Below are 16,981 nucleotides of genomic sequence, written 5' to 3' on the forward strand. Positions count from 1 at the left end.
CTTTTGTTTCCAGACCATGTGATATATGTAGTATCCAGTTTTCTTGAAGATAACACCATCTGATACTCACTTTCCAAGGAGAAAACCAGCGTGTCTAGCTTGGGAGAAGAACAATTAATTGTATTTTTTGCAGGTTGAGGGAATCTTCATGGTAAGCAGAGACCATGGCAGCTTCCCTGTTCAGGAGAAATGGCACAAAAACTCTTTGCCTTTTTCTGAAGTAAGACATCTGAAACAAGGTTGTGAGAGCCTGTGTGAAGCTGAATTATCTGGATAGATTGGTTCTGTAACTGGAAGTTTTTTGGTAGAGATGCTTCAGTGCATCTTTAGAAAGAGATGATGAGAGAAGTGGTACAATGCTGCAGCTTCTGAAGCAACTCAAAAGACTTCAAGAAACAGAATTTTCTTCAGGTTTGGACAGCTAATAATGAAAATTTGTCGACACATCAGGTACTGTGAAATGTGAGTAAACACCAGCTTAAACTGATAGCTCAGATGTTCAGAAAATCTCTGACTATAGAACAGTTTATCCTGGATTGTCTTTCAAGGGAAGACTGTGATAGTGGACATACACCCTTGCTGACAAATGGGGAAGATTGCCTCTGAAAATTAGTGCTCTATGAACTCATCATTCTACTGTTTTTATGATGAATCAAAGTTGGTTACAAACATTATGTGTATTGGGGGGAAAAGGCAGTAAAATTGCATACAGGTTTGATTTGACGACATTCTCTTAAAAATCTGTCAAAATCAGAAAAATAGTGTCTGGAATGTAATTAATTTGCAGTGAGCACATTGCATTGCTTCAGATGGTGGCACAATAGCACCTGCAGTACTTGGCTTTCCTGGAGATGCAGGATGATCTGGAAAAGAAGAATCCATGTCAGTATAGAAGTAAAGGTAATGGTGAGGGTAATGGCAGGCAGTGCTCCTTCCCAGAAGAGCTGTCAGGGAGGTTGTTGAAAAGCATCCCTCTGTTACTGTGCTGTTCCTGTTCTTGATGCAGACCACTGCTCTTGAAGTGCTGATTTGTTAACAGATAGTTTGGGATAAGCTTAGTGTAGCCAATATCAAAGTAAGCCCAGAGAAATGTAGTGTGTTCCATGAGGAGTGATTTATTGTGGACCTGTAGCCAGCACAGGAAGAGGGGTTTTATCATTGGAGAGAAGGAGAAGCTGTGCAGTGCTGGCTCAGTCTGGTGACAGGAAGCTCCTTTGCCAGCTTGCTAATCTTAGAGAATCAGGACAAAAAGATGCAATGCTTTCAGTCTTTGAAGGCTTGAAAGGTTCTTGTTCCTGTTTATGTGTTAGTTTGCTCATTTTATCCAAGCCCATTTGGCCACTGGTCACAGATGTTTGTGCTTTTGTTTTGGGTGTGGATTGGATGTGAGAACAGTGCAGGACTGTCTTAAAAGCATGGAGGACGATTACAGCTGAGCTGTGTGTTCTTGTAGGATAAATGGTTGTACCAGGGAAAGGGACCCTGGCAATGGCTACAGCTGGGCAGCATTTCCATTTCCATGTTGTTTAGGGACAGCCACAAATCCTTGTTAGACTGGAAGAATCTGAAAGGTTGTTTTCCCAATGCTGGACAAACGCCAGGACCTCGGGCCTGGGCACAGCCATGGTGGTACCAGTGCCCTACAGAGGGGCACTGCTGACAGGCCAGTTGCTCTTGCAGCAGCTGAGTGGGAATGGCTGTCCAGGCATGCTCAGGAGGAGATGCCAACCCCTGTGTAATTCACAAGAGGGCAAATGTTAGAGGAGAAGAATTCTCAAAAACACTAGCATAAGATGTGATTAGAAAACCCTTGAGCAAATGGAGACACCTTGCTTAGAAATCTGATTCCATTACTGCCAAAGGCATTTTCTGGCTGCACTGACTGAGGTGAAGTCCAACAAATGATGTAGCAAGAGGCAGTGATTAGCTGGGCAGGCTGTGGCTGTCTCAGAATGTCAAGACTGAAGCAGAAGCAGATTTTTGTACAACAAAATATTGACAGAAAACTGCTGAGAAGAAATACTGTGTTTTCATTGCACAGGAGGCTTCCTGTGAGACGTGGGAATCTCAGGGAGTAGTTCTGTTCTGGGACAAATATGTTGGTAGCAGTGGGCTGCTTTCTAAATGTTTGAAAGTCATAATCAGGAACCAATAAATAGCAGGAATAATGGAGGGATAAAGATTGCAGTGAGCTAGTTCTTTATGCTGAGAATATCAGACCAAAAGGAACATCATCTCCAGAGGAGTCCACAGAATTTGTGTCACTGTTAGAAATGTGTAAAGATTGTTTGGGGCTGGAAGGCAGAGTCACAGCAGAGATTGGAATGGGTTTGTGCTGCTGGGTCCTTTGAACTGTTTTCTTCAGGGCACTTCTGAAAAAAGCAGGAATTTTCAGGGAAGCCTGTGCCTGTGGAGCTCAATTGATGTAAGAATGTAATGAATTCAATGAATGGAGATAAGCATTTTTAGTCCTTATCAAATAATTTTATCAAGGCTCTTCATTTAGAAGATGAAGTGGTCTTCATCTTTAGAATGCTTTAGTCTTGGTAGCTTCAGAAGACAAAGATGTATTTGCTTTGCTGTAGCTGTGAGCAGCAGCACAAGAACTCTGTATTTTCTTGTCTTCTTACAAAGTAAACTTGTTCTAAGGAGCAAACCCTGATTTTCCATCCCTTCCCATAACTGCTCCCACCCTATGTTTCTTGCTGCAGATGGACTGATACAGAAACAAATAGAGGATTAATACAGGGTAACCCCAGGAAATTGTAATGGGGACTTAAACCTAAACCACAGCACTTCTCAGGGGAGGATTAACACACTCTCCTCAAACCAAACCACCAAACAAACAGCCCTGCCAGCAACAGGCTCACAGCAAAAGTTATTGGGGAGTCTTTCTGATGGAAGCAGAACATGGTTCAGCTTTGTTTAAAAAGTAGCTTCTCTGACACTGGTGAGGGATGTTCTGAGGAACCAGGCCAGGTAATGTGAGAGACTAATTTCACTTCTGTTGCAGAAAGGATCACTACTATTTAATGAAGACCTAAAGAAGGGTTTTTTTTACACACACAAAAAAGTTTCTCAGTTAGGCTTCTGATCTAGAAATGTATCACTTTCTGTGGTAATCCCTTCCTTAGGATTGATAAAATTGTATTCTGTGAGACTAAGAGTTTATACATTGTCTGAAATGATTCAGAGTTGCATTATTTAATGCAATTACAAGGTTGGTAATGGCAAGGACTAGTTCAAAACCTAATGTCTTAATAGTTAGGGATAGTGGGGTTTGTACAGGATCTAAGGTTTGCTTACATTAGTGGCTTGTTCTCCCAGGAACATTTATGCATGGCTCTTGGGTCCTTGTAAAGAACCTGTCTGTCTGGCAGCTGTGTCACCAGGATCTTAGGCAATAGCAATGAAAAACTGCTTCCCCCTTGAAAACCTATTCTTTTTAAAGTATCCCTGTAAAGGCTGTTTGCAGGTTTTCCAGCTGTGCTGCTCCAGCAGAGAGCGCTTTTGTTACTGCTGGCACGGAGCCTGTTGAATCATCTGCAGCTCAGCTCCACTCCACGGAACCCAATTCCCTTCAATTTTCTTTCTAATGCTTGGTTAAGTGTCTCTTGAAACAGTACACATCTATTTTGTTTACTTTCTTGATATCTTGCCCTAGACAAAGGCATTTTAAGCAGTTTTTGCACTGTAAATTTCACATGATTTTTGAAGGCTGTGTGGGGAGATTACCATGATCTTTGCTTTTTAAAAAAAATAATTCTTATATTGATAGATCATGATGAAAAAAGTTATTTGGCACACAATTTTAGTCAGATGTGTTTGTCTCAACCAAGCAGTGAAAATCAGTATGAAAATAATGAATGGTTAAATGTTATGCTAAGTGTCTATTTCAGACAAACTACGGAGTTTCAAGGTTTCTGACTTAGAAGAGGAAAGCCTAAAAAGGGGTTTTTGATCTTGTGCTTGAAAAAGGTATAGTTGGTTTAAATTTAAGAATACTCAAGAAAAACTCTTCTTTCTGTAAAATGTGAAAGTGAGGAAGAATTGGCTTTGAAAAATTGCGTTTTTCTTATAATAGCACGGACTTCTAACCTTCTTTCATGGTAGGTTACAAAAATAAGGCTGGAATGTGCCTTCCCAAGGTGACCCAGCCCCTTGGCTGCCCCAGGCCAGCCAGGCCCACTCCATTCCTGTCAGCCTTCTTGGCTTCGAAGCAGTGCTGGAAGGGGAGGCAGTGATGCAGTGACAGTGACTGCTCAGAAGGGCCCCAGCAGCCCTTCTGCCTGTGCTGGCAGCTAGCTGCTTTAGTGAATCAGTAGAAACCAGCAAAAACATGCAGATGAACAAGAGAGTTTAACTTTCTTCATTTGGGGAAGCATATAACCCTCTCTAGCAACTCCAAGTTTCCTTGGAACAGATTTTTGCTGAGGATTGTGTTGCTGCTGAACTGGGGTATCTCTGGACAGCATTTAACACTAAGGCCCTGCAGTTCACTCAGAAGTTAAATTTAAAACCAACTTTTTCTTCTCAAGCTTATTCAAAAGGAATGAAAATACCATTATACTCGAGAGAAGCAGTGGGGATTCTAGAGATGGAATAAACCCACTATATGTGTTTAGGGTTTTATTTACAGGACCCAATTTAGTTTTTCACAACATATAGAGCTGAAAGATAATGATCTTGTTCACTGAAAATACCTAATGTGATTTGCTTATAGGGCAAATGCTTCCAGGGCTGGATATGCCATATGGTAGGAAACTTCACCTGATGGCTGCTTTGGCTGCAGCAGGGCAGTAATGCTGGGGTGATGCAGCTGTTTTCATGGACTGCTCTGAAATTCTGAGTTCAATCAATAATGTGAAGGGGCTTAGATTAATCAGCTGGTTTATATTGGGAATATATTGTAGATCCTGATTTTTTCTTCTTATGCTGCAGAAAGCCCTTAGATTTTAATAGCATTCTGCTGAAGTTAACTGAAAAACTGTCACATTTAATAACAGCACTAATTTCCATGAAATTCTCCCAGATTTTCTATCAGAACTGTGTTTATATTCCAGATTGTGCATACAAACATGAGCATTAAGAACCAGAAATACTAGCAGCTGGAAATTTGCTCCCCTGGCACTTGAGAAGTAATCCATTTCAGGTGATCAGTTCCATCTTGAACATTTGTTTGTTTTTTCCATTATATTGCTTACAGCTTTTGTTTGCTAAATTAGTAGCTCTCCTGTTTTATAAGAATAAGGTTTACTGACTCTCCTGGTTAATGCTATAGGGTTTGGGGATGCTCTATGTGAGTGGTTCTATTTCTGATATCTAAAGGATGCTCTTTAATCTGGGGCTCTATTTCCCTTAGTAAGTCACTCAGCACAACAGGGGAGTGTCTGTAACGTGGCCTCGTCTGTGCTGGGGGCTTGCTCAGCTTTGTTCCCACAGGAGCAACACCCAGCAGCCATCCAAGTGCATTCAGTGCCCTCCTAGAGTGCATCCTCTGATGGCAGTTTCATGTGAAAGGAATCCAGCTGGTGCACTCTGGAAACCGAAGTGGAGTCTGCCAGGCTGATAGGGAGAGTCACTTCAAAAGCTGCTGCTGCTCCAAAGCGAAATACCTGGGCAGGCACACCCTGCCCGTGCGAGGGCCCGCTCGCACAGCACCCAGCACACGCCTCTGCCCCCAGAGTACGCCCTGCTGGGAAAACAGCTCTCTTCAATGCTTCTGCTCTTGGTAGCACGCCAATACCGCCCTCTAAAGTCAGCTCTTTCCTCACCTTAGCTTGTCTCTTTCATAGCAATTGATTCACTGGTTCTTATATTACAAAGGGTGGTGGGGGAGAGTAAATTGCAGCGCTGCTCATTGCTTGTGGGTTCCCTGAATGGTAACGTTTTCCTTAGAGGTGCTGCATTCATTCCTGCAAGAATCTACACATGTGGATGCAATTCAGCTATGTATTAATCCCACCACAGGCAATGGAAATTCTGCTATCTATGAACTAATTCACATGAGAATTTACAGTGCTGGGACAATAGCAGTGAGCCTCTGTTTCTTGATGGGGGTGATGCTTTGTTGTGCACCTTGCAGCAGAGTAAGGAAAGGGATTTGTGCTTTTTTACTCCTAGAAAGAATGGATTCCTTTACCTTTCTATGCTTTCTTCTCAGGAAAACTTTGCTGAATTGTGAAAGCTTACAAATGCATTTTTTTCATTTTAATATAGATGTCTTAAAAGATTAATTTCTCCCTGAAGACATTTGGGCAAGGTGAAAAGAGAGATTGATCATTTCCAGATGTTCTGCACTGACAGGCAAGAAAAATTCTGCTTCAGGTTAACGCTTATGAATGTACTTTAAAAATACACATTTTGTATACAAACCTGCCAGGGAGGGCACAAGCCAGTGCAGCAAGGACTGAGATGCACAGATTTGCAGTGTCATAGCTGCATTAATAAGGTAGGGCTTGCCCCTGCTGACTGGGCTAAAAGCCTTGGGAACTTCCCTCCCTGTAATCTCCTGTGGACAGGCAGGGGAGATGCATGTGCTTTTCAGACAGAAACACCACGTGCAGTGTGCTTTGAGGTAGACACTTGGCTCCATGGTGTTTGCTGAATCAGATATATTAAAATAGAAAATTCACTGTTTCTTTGATGTTCTAGGAACATTTCATACTGGGATTCCTAAACATGGCACACTACATTCTGGGAAGACTTGGCCCAGTGAATGACAAGTAGTTTGACTTCAGGCTTCTGGGAAGTACCCCAAATTAGCAAAGCAGGGGGAGCTGGTGTCCTACATGTCCTACATGTCACCTGGGAGGACAGGCAAGCCCATGGAGCAGCTGGGCCCTGGTGTCCTGCTCCCTGTGTGTCTGTGTGGCTTCCCAAGCAGCACTGCAGCATCACCCCTGCAGTTCCTGCCCCCTGCCCCATGGAGGCTCACCCTGCCACTGGCTGTCTTGCCTTGCAGTAATCTCCAGTGGCTACAGCCTGAGGACTTCTTAGTGGGGAAAGATAAACATCAATCAGTTCTGCAGGAAACCCTGATGCCTGGGAAGTGCAGATTCTTCAGTTTGTTCTGGTCTCTAAGGCAACAGCAGCCTGAGCATGAGACATAACAGAGCTCCTGCCTGTCAGCAGCAAAGGAAGTGCCTCCTTGGGAAGCAGTCCTTCCTCACAACTGTTGTCCTTCTCAAATGGTGTGTGGAACCAGAAATGCCACTGGAGACCAGGATGCCTTCATGAGTCACAAGCTGGTTTTCACTGGGTGGGCAGAGGAGGTGGGGGCAGTCAGCAAACCAGCCCTGCGTGTTGCCTCCATTGAATCCTGAAGGAATAGGTTCCATTGGAAGCTCAGTAAACCTGTCTGCTTTCTGAGGTTGCTGACTGCTAGGACTGTTTTAAGTAACTGACAGACGAAAGACTGATAAACCCATTTTCCTGCCTACAGAGGCCTCTGCCCCTGTTAGGGGCAAAGCTCAGAGCCCTGGGAGCATTACAGGCAAAGCCTCTCTGAAGGCCTAAGGAACAGGAGTGTGAGGACTGCCATGGATGTGAGGTCTAGAGATGGTGAAGGTCCACTTCAGGAAATGAATCTTCTATGGAGATGTGTCACGGCACTTGTCCCAGTGTCCCAAACATCAGCTATGACAGTAAGAGAGAGAAAGGCAGGAAGTAAAACTAAGTGGGGCATGATTCTCTGGGATTTTTCAGGTAAACATCTATGGGTCCTCACTGAGCCCCTATATTCTTTAGAAAGGAAAAATATGCTAGCTTAGGGCATTAATTGATTTCTTGTGTCTCAGGAGCAGGCAAAGTAGATAGGGAAGATGACTTTGAAGTCAAATTTTGGAGTGTTTTCTATGAAAGAAAGATGTTGATAGAAGGAAGGAGCAGGACTGGGGAAGTAAAAGGAACATTCCAGGTTTTGTCTGTAAAGAAGGACAATGTGCTGTGCAAAAGAGAGCTTTGAATCCTGAGACAAGGTGTTGATGATACTGAGGTGTTAAAGTTCTGAAACTTGATACAGTAGTTAACAAAACATCCATTTTACTGCCTCAGTAGTGTTGCTGAACTGATCTGTCAGTTTTGGGATTGTTCAGAGAGCAGTGCAGGAGGCAGTCTCTGGTGTTTGCTTAGGGTTCTTTTTTTCCCAAAATACATGTATGAAGATCTGAAGAAGCACATTCAGGGTGTGTTTCCTCAGGGTTTTCCTTTCTCAGCCTGCTTTGCTGCACCGGTAGCTGCCCAGGTGGGGTCCTGCCTGTCACACACATGTGCAAGGTGTCAGCTCAGAAAGGCCAACTGGTGATGGGCTCTCAGTGCATGATTCAGCCTGTGACACCTGATGAACTGCATGCACAACTAGAATGTGCTATTTGGGGATACATCTTCCAAAATTTGCAGCTTTACAATTTTACCTGATTTTCTTTTGTTGCTGGTCATAAAGACAGAAGCCACTACACAGTTAAAATCTGTTTTGGTTGGGTTTTATTTTGGGAAGAAGTGGGATAATTTTAGTTCTTCAGCACTAAAAATTAGATCAAAATCCTGGCAACTGTACAACATAAATGAGCAACCTTGCAATAAAGGGGTTTTTGTCACCTTGGAAACACAGTTTGAATAAGCTACTTGGAGTAATTTTAGTTTCAGACTTTCCTCTGCCCTTGTCCCTCCCATGCAAATTCTGGTTTTACACTCAGTATATCCGGTTTAAATGTGTTTCTTTCATAAATAGACAACAGGGGAATTTGCCAGACAAAAGTGGAAGTACACTGAAAATGACCTCGCACATGATGTTTCAGAGCAGACACTGGTGTTTGGGAACATACAAAGTTAAACCCATCCAAAAATAGATTTTAAAATCAGTCATTTTAGATCTCAGAGCTCAATGTAAAAAACCCAGAAGCTTAACTTTAAATTATTGTTTTTTATATACAGTGGGTCTTGTTATTCTGGAGAATCTGGCATTTAGGAAACAAATTTTAGCACTAAGAAGCAAAGCTGAGGGGTTAAATAAGGAGAAATACACACTGAAAAGTTGATATAATCTATTAGATATACATTCTTTCAGAATCCCCAATATTGTGATACTGTGATATTGTGAAATTTGTTGTATTAAAATGCTGTGGGTCTTTGTTGTCAATGTTACACAGATTATCCTGGGGCATAGCTGGAAACTCAAGTAATTAGAGAAGAGATTAGGATAAAGTAGTGCTTCTATCCACTAAAGAATGTAAATATTTTGAATATTTTCAATAGCTCCCACTTCTCTAACAGGTCTCACCTGAAGAGTGCCCTTACTGTGAGTGCCCACTAGAGAAGCCTTTGTAGCCTTTTCTGAATACTTGATCAGCTGAGACACAGTGACTTTCCTCTCCCATGGAGATAATATTTCAATTTACTCTTTTAAATAATTGATTTTCAATTATTTAAAAGAGTAAATTGCATTTGAATATAGATATTATTGTCCAGGTGATATCCCTGGAAGCTCAGAGGAATCCATGCAGCACTGGCTGGTGGTCCCTGGCCAGTGCCTGGTGTCACCTCTGCCCCCAGCAGAGTGGTTTGCCAGGCTGGGCAGGGAAAGGTGCCCCCCAGGACCATGTGCCATGGCCTGAGCAGCCACCAAAGACCAGCAGGAAATTACTCCAGTTCATCATGAGGCACGATGAGACAGAACAGCTGACTAACATTGGGTTAAATACTTGGAAATGCTTCCTAACTACATGACCACAGGACGAGGTGAGGTCGTTGGGATAATAATAGGACCACATAACTCAAGATATTTAAACCCAGATTGATTTGAATACGAGCAAATGGAGGACATGTGTGATTAAGGGAGCACAAATGAGATTATAAATCTATTTTTCACCTCCATTTCTATGGATTCTGTTTCGTCTTCCAGGAGTGATTGAATGTTATGATGGACATCAATAATGCAAAGAAGCTTGACCATAGCACCTTCCCATGAGCTGCTGGCTTTTACCATTCCTTGTTATCACAGCAGTGAGTGAGTGCTGGGAGAAAGCTGTCAGCAGACAGTAGGCAGCAACTCTGGCAAGTTTGCAAATAAGGGACTTTCCCTGCTGCAGCCAGCTGGCTCAAGTATTAATCTCCTTGCTGCACTGCTCTTTACAAGTCAAAAAAGCTCATCAGGTCAAAACATGTATCCTACACTGGCTGTCCCAAGCAGGAAAACTCTTTCTCTGATGAAACACAGTTTTACTTGATAGGTGCATTCCAGGACATGCAAAAAAACCCTCCATGGTTCCTCACCATTAATGTCTCTGATTGCTCCATTTGACATACACACAATAGAGAGAATGAAGAGAATATTTCAGGTATGAAATTCCACAGATCTCTCAGCAGCCTAAGGTGATATGCTGTGTTTCTCTGGCTTTTTTTACCCCCACATTTGTTTTGGCTTTGTAACATACAGGATAACTATAATGAAATTATCTTTATGCACACTTGTAAAGTTTTTTGAGTAATAAAATTATTTAACTTATGTAAAAAGAAAAATAGACTAGGTCCTTTCACCTTTTAAAAGTCATTGCCAGATTTTGCCTACAGAAACATCTGTTACTTAAAATTTAAGATTATGAAAACACATCTTTAAGGCATCCTTGTGATTATCTTCAGTATTTAGAGCACCACACAGTATATTCTGTTCTTTAAAAGGATCAGTCTTTCAACTGAAGGATGTTTCCACTTTTTTTCCTATATATTGCTTTTCCTGATACCACATTCAGAAGTCTCTTATACTTTGTGAAACTTTGTCTCTTATACTATGTGAAACTTTGAGTTTGAAAGTTGATTATTTGAAAAATGGCTATTTCTAAAGGTAGAAGTGGAAGAAAGGGGAATCTACTTTCTGAAAGTTCCTAAGAAGATGCTCATTAACTGTGTTCCCCCATCTGGCACTGTGTTGGCTGATAGTAGGTAATTGGAAGTCATTCAATTCGTACAGGGTTGTAAGTTTTGCAGACTTTTTAATAAGTAAATTTTGCATATGCTGCATGCTTTAAGGCCCCATGCATAATGTGATTTATGACAGGTGGATCTTGCAACATCCCCTGGGCTGTGTTGGGTGGCCTGGCAGAGCCAGCTGTGCTAATGGGTCTGCAGGTGTTACAAGCTGCTGTTCAATATTAACAGGGACACAGCTTGAAAACCTTGTAGCTCCAGCTAAGTGGGGGATGAGAGTCACAAATGTTGTATTTAATCTAAATTTGGATTAACAACCAAATTCTGTGAGAGCCTGAATGGTGGTGGAGACTTTGTGAAGGCACAAGGCCAAGTAGAATGATGGACCACAGGTGGACATGGATGAGAGCTCTGCTTCTTCTCTGCCCTCATGGGGCAGAAATGGCAGGACCATGAATATGACATGACAGACAAGTGCTTATTTACTGTTTTCATTTCCATCACAGAGAATCTCCTGATGTTTTGAGCAAAAGTTTGGAGCTGTTTTTCTTTTGACCAAATATATTACACTATTTTCTAGTATTTACTTTCACTTCAGGCAAGGTTGAGTGCCACCAATCTGCTGTTTTTGTCTCCATGTTAGGAGAAGGTAATTGTGGTGATGCTCATGATACGGACTATTTTTACTGTGTGGGTCATGCTTTGGCTTCTTTATACCCAAAATACTTTGGTATTTTTAGCATATCTTCAGCGAGACTGACATCCTACCACAGCACTGGCATGTTGTAAGACTGCAGGCAGAGGTGGTAATGACAGCCCTGAAGTTCAATGACGTGTTTTGAAAAAGTCATAGAGATGTTAACTTGCATTTTCTAAAACGTCAAATGCTAACTTAAAAAAATACATGTAAGATGCTAAAAAGAGCATGAATTACTGTCTTATTTCTGCTTAAGCAAAGCACAGAAGGCAGAGCTGTGAACATTCCAGGTGGTTAAGTTAGCTGATAACTACGAACAGAAGAATTTCCATCACATTGCTCATTTGACTCTAGGTTTACCTTATATGGCTCTTCAAATCCTTTCCTGTTTCATTGTAATTACAGTTTACCAGGACACGTAGACCATGCCCCTGGAAGCGATGGGCTCAGCACTTCATGTAAAGGCAAGGTAGGCATCCTGATGCTGCGGGTCCCATTGCCAGAGCCCAGGTGGCCCATGCCACTGGGGTCAGAGAAGGACTGATGGTGGCAGTGGCTCCTCAGAGATGTGTTACCTCCTGGTGACAAGGCACCCACGTTTTGTTGGACATGGCCAAGGAACAGCAATACACATGCAGCATACCAGGTGTAAGATCTTGGCAGCAGTGCCTCAAAGCTGTTCTGGTTCAGGAAGGTGTCTGGCAAGGATGCTCTCTACAAGGAGGCAGTGGTTTGAGCCAAACACTTCACTGCTCTTGGAGTCTCTGAAATCTGCTTTTCAAAAGGGCTACTCCAACTGCAAATCTTTCCAGTGACCAGGAAGCAGATGGTGGACCCATTTTGGCAATGAACACCTTCAGCTTTGTCCAGCCTGTTGTCTATCAACCTCCTCAGGTTTAGAATATAAATGTTTTATTCTCCCATTGGTTTGTCTTCCTAAGATAAGTAGCTGTATTCTGGGCCTCTGGGGTGCCTTGGCTGGCCAGTTCAAAATAGAGTATGGGGGTAAAAAAGGTCTGGATGACTGTAGTGGTGTCTAGGTCTGAGAGAGATCAGTCATTTGGCAGGCTGGAGATAAGACACACAGCTATTAGCTGCCTGATAGAGTTTCATGGGACTCTGATTTCAGTCCATTTTGATGTCAGGAAGGCAGACGCTTTCAACAAAAAGAGTGCTCATAGATTTTATTGGGGCATTCAAATGCTTCCAGTTCCCAGCTGTCATCAGCTCCACTTTAGTCATATAGTTGTCACTTTATCCCTCTGTCTGCAACAGGTCTTGAGAGAAGAAAGATACTGATTTGTTAAGCTTTAATGAAAAGGAGACTCATTCATGTTTGCAGACACTTTTAGCTTTACTCACACAAATGAATCCCACTGAAGGAAAATAAAGTACATCTTTCCACAGGTACATCCAAAATTAATAAGAAACTGTCATTTCAGATCCATCTGAGGAGATCTTGTACGCTGTGAGGGATGGAATTTTCTGAAGTCAGACCGGAGCAGTTCAAACCCAGTCCCCAAGTGTGTACAGAAATGAAAGCCTGTGTACTTAGGAAAACACAACTTCTGCTGAGGCAGAGCTTATTTCTGGTGCTGTCAGCAAGGCTGGAAAAGGTTATTTTTCAGTCTTTCATGAGGAAATATTTAGCTGCATAATTTCATTATTCAACTATATCAGTGCCCAAACATTGCTACCTATGCTCCAGCATCTTCACCAGGGATATTCTTCTGATAAATGCATTTTTTTTTTCAACTTAAGTTGGACTTTTTGCCTGTTCAGTTATGTACAGTTCTTACATTATCAGCTTGTAAAAAAATTAGTAATTGGTGAAATCTCAATCTGTTAATGAAAAAAACTTTTTAAAAGATTTCTCTTTGTACTATCAGAAGAATACTGTTTTCTCTTTGCTAAAAGTTACACTGTTTAACTGGTCCTAAATATTTGCCCGTCTCCTGACAAGAAGCCCCTTCAAGTCTATGCAAGCTCTAGTCCCATTCTCTTAAAGTAGCTTTTACTTTTTGTAGAAGGCCAAAGAAAAGGACTCACATTCAGCACTGTGTGCTTTGCAGCTCCTGAACAAAACAGGCTGAGCTGAAAACAAAAGCTCAGCTTTGACTCTTACTCCACTGGCTCAAGTTAGCTCCAGCCAGATCCTTAATGTTACTTTATCTGCAGTTTGGGGTTTTAATGTGTGATCAATGCCAACACTGTTGGACAAATACAGGATGCATAGGGATGTTAAAAAATCCAGCTGCCAACAAGAAAAAGTGCTTTGTAACCATAGTTTGGAATGGAAACAATTTTCTAAGATACAGATCAAACTGTGTTTATAGACTCAACTATTGGCAGCTTTTCACCAAGCTATTTCCTGTGTGCCTATTGCATAGAGAAATAATCTAAGTGCTTAAACTAACTTTAAAACCATACAGAACATGAAGGAAATACTGTGTGAAGCAGCATGGAAAACACAATGGTGTTGAATTTTCTTTTGTTTTCATAGCTAAAACTGATGGGAGAAGGCAGTAAGTATTGCACACCAAATGCCAGTACTCCAGTTCTTTACAGGATTTGGTCCTTACTCTGGCCAGTACTTGCTTTCTACTAATATTTTTGTAGTTTTAATTGCTGAAATATCCAAATAACAAGCATTTTCAAAAATGCTTCCTGAATTAGACAAACTCACTAAATGTTATGTAGTTGCTTTAAGTGCAGTAAGTTATTACTCCTTAGTAAAATAATTCAGACAATCAAATGTACACATGAGCAGAAGGAATCTGATTTCCCATTAGAACAGGTGGAAAATCTGAAAGTCTGAAGATAAGAGTCAAGGTAGACATAAACTGGTTTGCTCAGTTTGAAATGGTTGCAGCAAAAGTTTCTTGCAGAAAAAGCCCAGAATTCAGCTGGTAGCTGTTTGGAAGCTGTTTGGTGTTTTTCAGTGGGGCAGGTTTCCTCTCCCAGATTTCAAATTAATGCCCTTTGCTTCAGGCATGCATGTGCTGGTGGCACATCTCACCTCCTGACAGCACCTGTAAGGTCAGGGCACTCAGGCTGCATGGTGCCCATGCAGAATTTTAATGGGGTTTTTGTTGCTGATGTTCTGCTTGGCTGGGCTTCATTCCTTTATCCCAGCCATGTCTCAGCTGGAGAGCATGGCAGCTCCAGCAGAGGGAAGCTTTATGGTTAGAGGAGTAATTTAGGTTGGATGGAACCTCTGGAAGTTGTCTGGTCAGCCCCAACACAGAGCAGGAGCCGTGCAGGTGACTTTGGCCAGGGCCAGACAAGTTTCCAATGTCTCCAGGATAGAATTCCCACAGCTTTTCTGGGCAACCTGTTTTGGCATCTAATTATGACATGCACAACAAAAATATCAAATTTGTTTATACTTTCTTCTTCCTGTATCCTTACAGATCAGTTCTGGGAGGTATAGTAAAAGGCTTAGCTTTACATACTGATTCCAGCTAGAAATTTTTGTTGGGAAAGAAAACCACCTAAACAGGTAAGATCAATTCAGGTGACGGGGTGCTGGGCTTTTCCTTTACCTGGGCCCTTGTATAATGAAGAAAATATAATTGTGGATGAATTTCCTGGAGACAGATGCATGCTGGAGACAGACATGGACTGTACACAGCAAGTGTGCTGTCAGGAAAGCATTGCCAGTTTTGGCTTTGTGCATTTCTTGCACTCTGATTTGCCTGAGATGCAGTTCCAAACCAGTCCATGGGTGCTGCAATGCAGCTGCCAGAAGGAGCAGGATCTGAGGCTACGGGGGCAGATCCATTGGGACTCACAGTTTCCCATCTGCACAGCAGTGAGTATTGGGATCATTCCAACCACCACCATTGCTTCTGGGATTTTTCCCAACCAAAGGCATTCTGGAATGGTTTCACATCTTGCTCTGAAATATGTTTATGACACAGTTATTTCACAATATGTTTATTTAAAGGAATGCAAATGGTTTCAAAAGACTGGATGGCAAAATAGCATTTCAAGTTGTTGTGCTGTGATATATGGTAACTACTGTGAGATTTATTTTAGATGAAGAGAAAACACAACTACTCTGTAATGAGTTGTTTTTACTTTGTAGAAATACAGGTATTACTGGGTTACTACTGTTGGTGTATCACATTTAAAGATTCAAAAATTTAATCTAATTTGGTTCTTCAGGAAGATTTAGTTTCAGATGAGCAACTTGTTAGACCTTCCTCAAAATCTAGTAAGAGAGGAAATCTATGAATATGTGCAGGGCTCTTATGTGGCATGGTGCTTTCTCCAGAACCAAACAAGCACTTCCTTTGGTCCAGGACTTGAGTGCTGTGCTGGGCATGCAGAATGCATGGAATGTCTGGCTGCTCCTGGCTGCCTTCCACAGCGAGGTGACAGCCAACGGGTAGTAGATGGCAGTGGTCCTGTGCTCTCACCCACCACAAGACAGGTGTACTGCAGATTGTTTATAAACTATGCACATAAAAAGCTGCAAAATATGGTCCTGAAGTTGTTAATTATGAAATTAAATATAGGAGGTGTAGACTCAGGTACACATTAACCAACAAATCCGTCTCAGTACTTTATCTTGGTAAAAAATCAATGCCGTATCATTTCCTAAGATCGGTTTTGTAGGGCTGTGCATTTACTAATGGAACCAATGCAGGATGTAGCTGAACACCACGTATACCAAAACTGGATTTTTGCCCACTCGAGCAGCCTGAGCACACTATTTGCCCTGTCCTAATGCGGTTTGTCTTCCACCGGCGTGGCATTTGGGCTGGGCCAGTAACAGCTGCTGAGAGCGAGGCCAGCTCCATCCCCACACGCCAGGCCCTGCGATGAACCTGCCGGGAACTGAGACCTGCCACACGCACAGCCTGAGCCCAGGAGCAGAAATGGGTTTTCAGCCCAGGGACTTGTTGCTTTGGGGACAGGGGGAGCCAACAACAAGGGAAAACAGGTATTTAAAATATGCTGCGATTCTTTTGGTCTTGGTCGAGAAACGCCACGCACATGGTGGCCGAAGGAGATGATGACACTTGGGGCCGCCGTGGGGAACGGGTACCGATGGGGAGTCCGTGCCCGCACAGCGCCCGGGGCCGGGGGTACGGCACTCCCGTCTCGGCTCCGGGGGCTCGGCACTCCCCCGGCGTACACGCCCGCCCCTCAGCCAGCCCCCTTCCCCCGGGCCGACCCCGCGCGCAGGCGGGGCGGGGCGGCGGCGCATGCGCGGCGCGGGCGCCCTCTCACCCCGCTGAGCTATGCCAAGTATGTGCGCGGCGGAGCCGAGGCCGGGAGCGCGCGGCGGCGGCGCCATGGGGCGGTCGGGGTCGGGGCTGCCGGCGGGGCGGCCACGGCGCTCGGGGGCTG

Source organism: Melozone crissalis, unplaced genomic scaffold (genome assembly GCF_028551555.1).
Source record: "Melozone crissalis strain CALT ecotype California unplaced genomic scaffold, PUWL_Pcris_2 ptg000045l_1, whole genome shotgun sequence".
Classification (NCBI taxonomy): domain Eukaryota; kingdom Metazoa; phylum Chordata; class Aves; order Passeriformes; family Passerellidae; genus Melozone; species Melozone crissalis.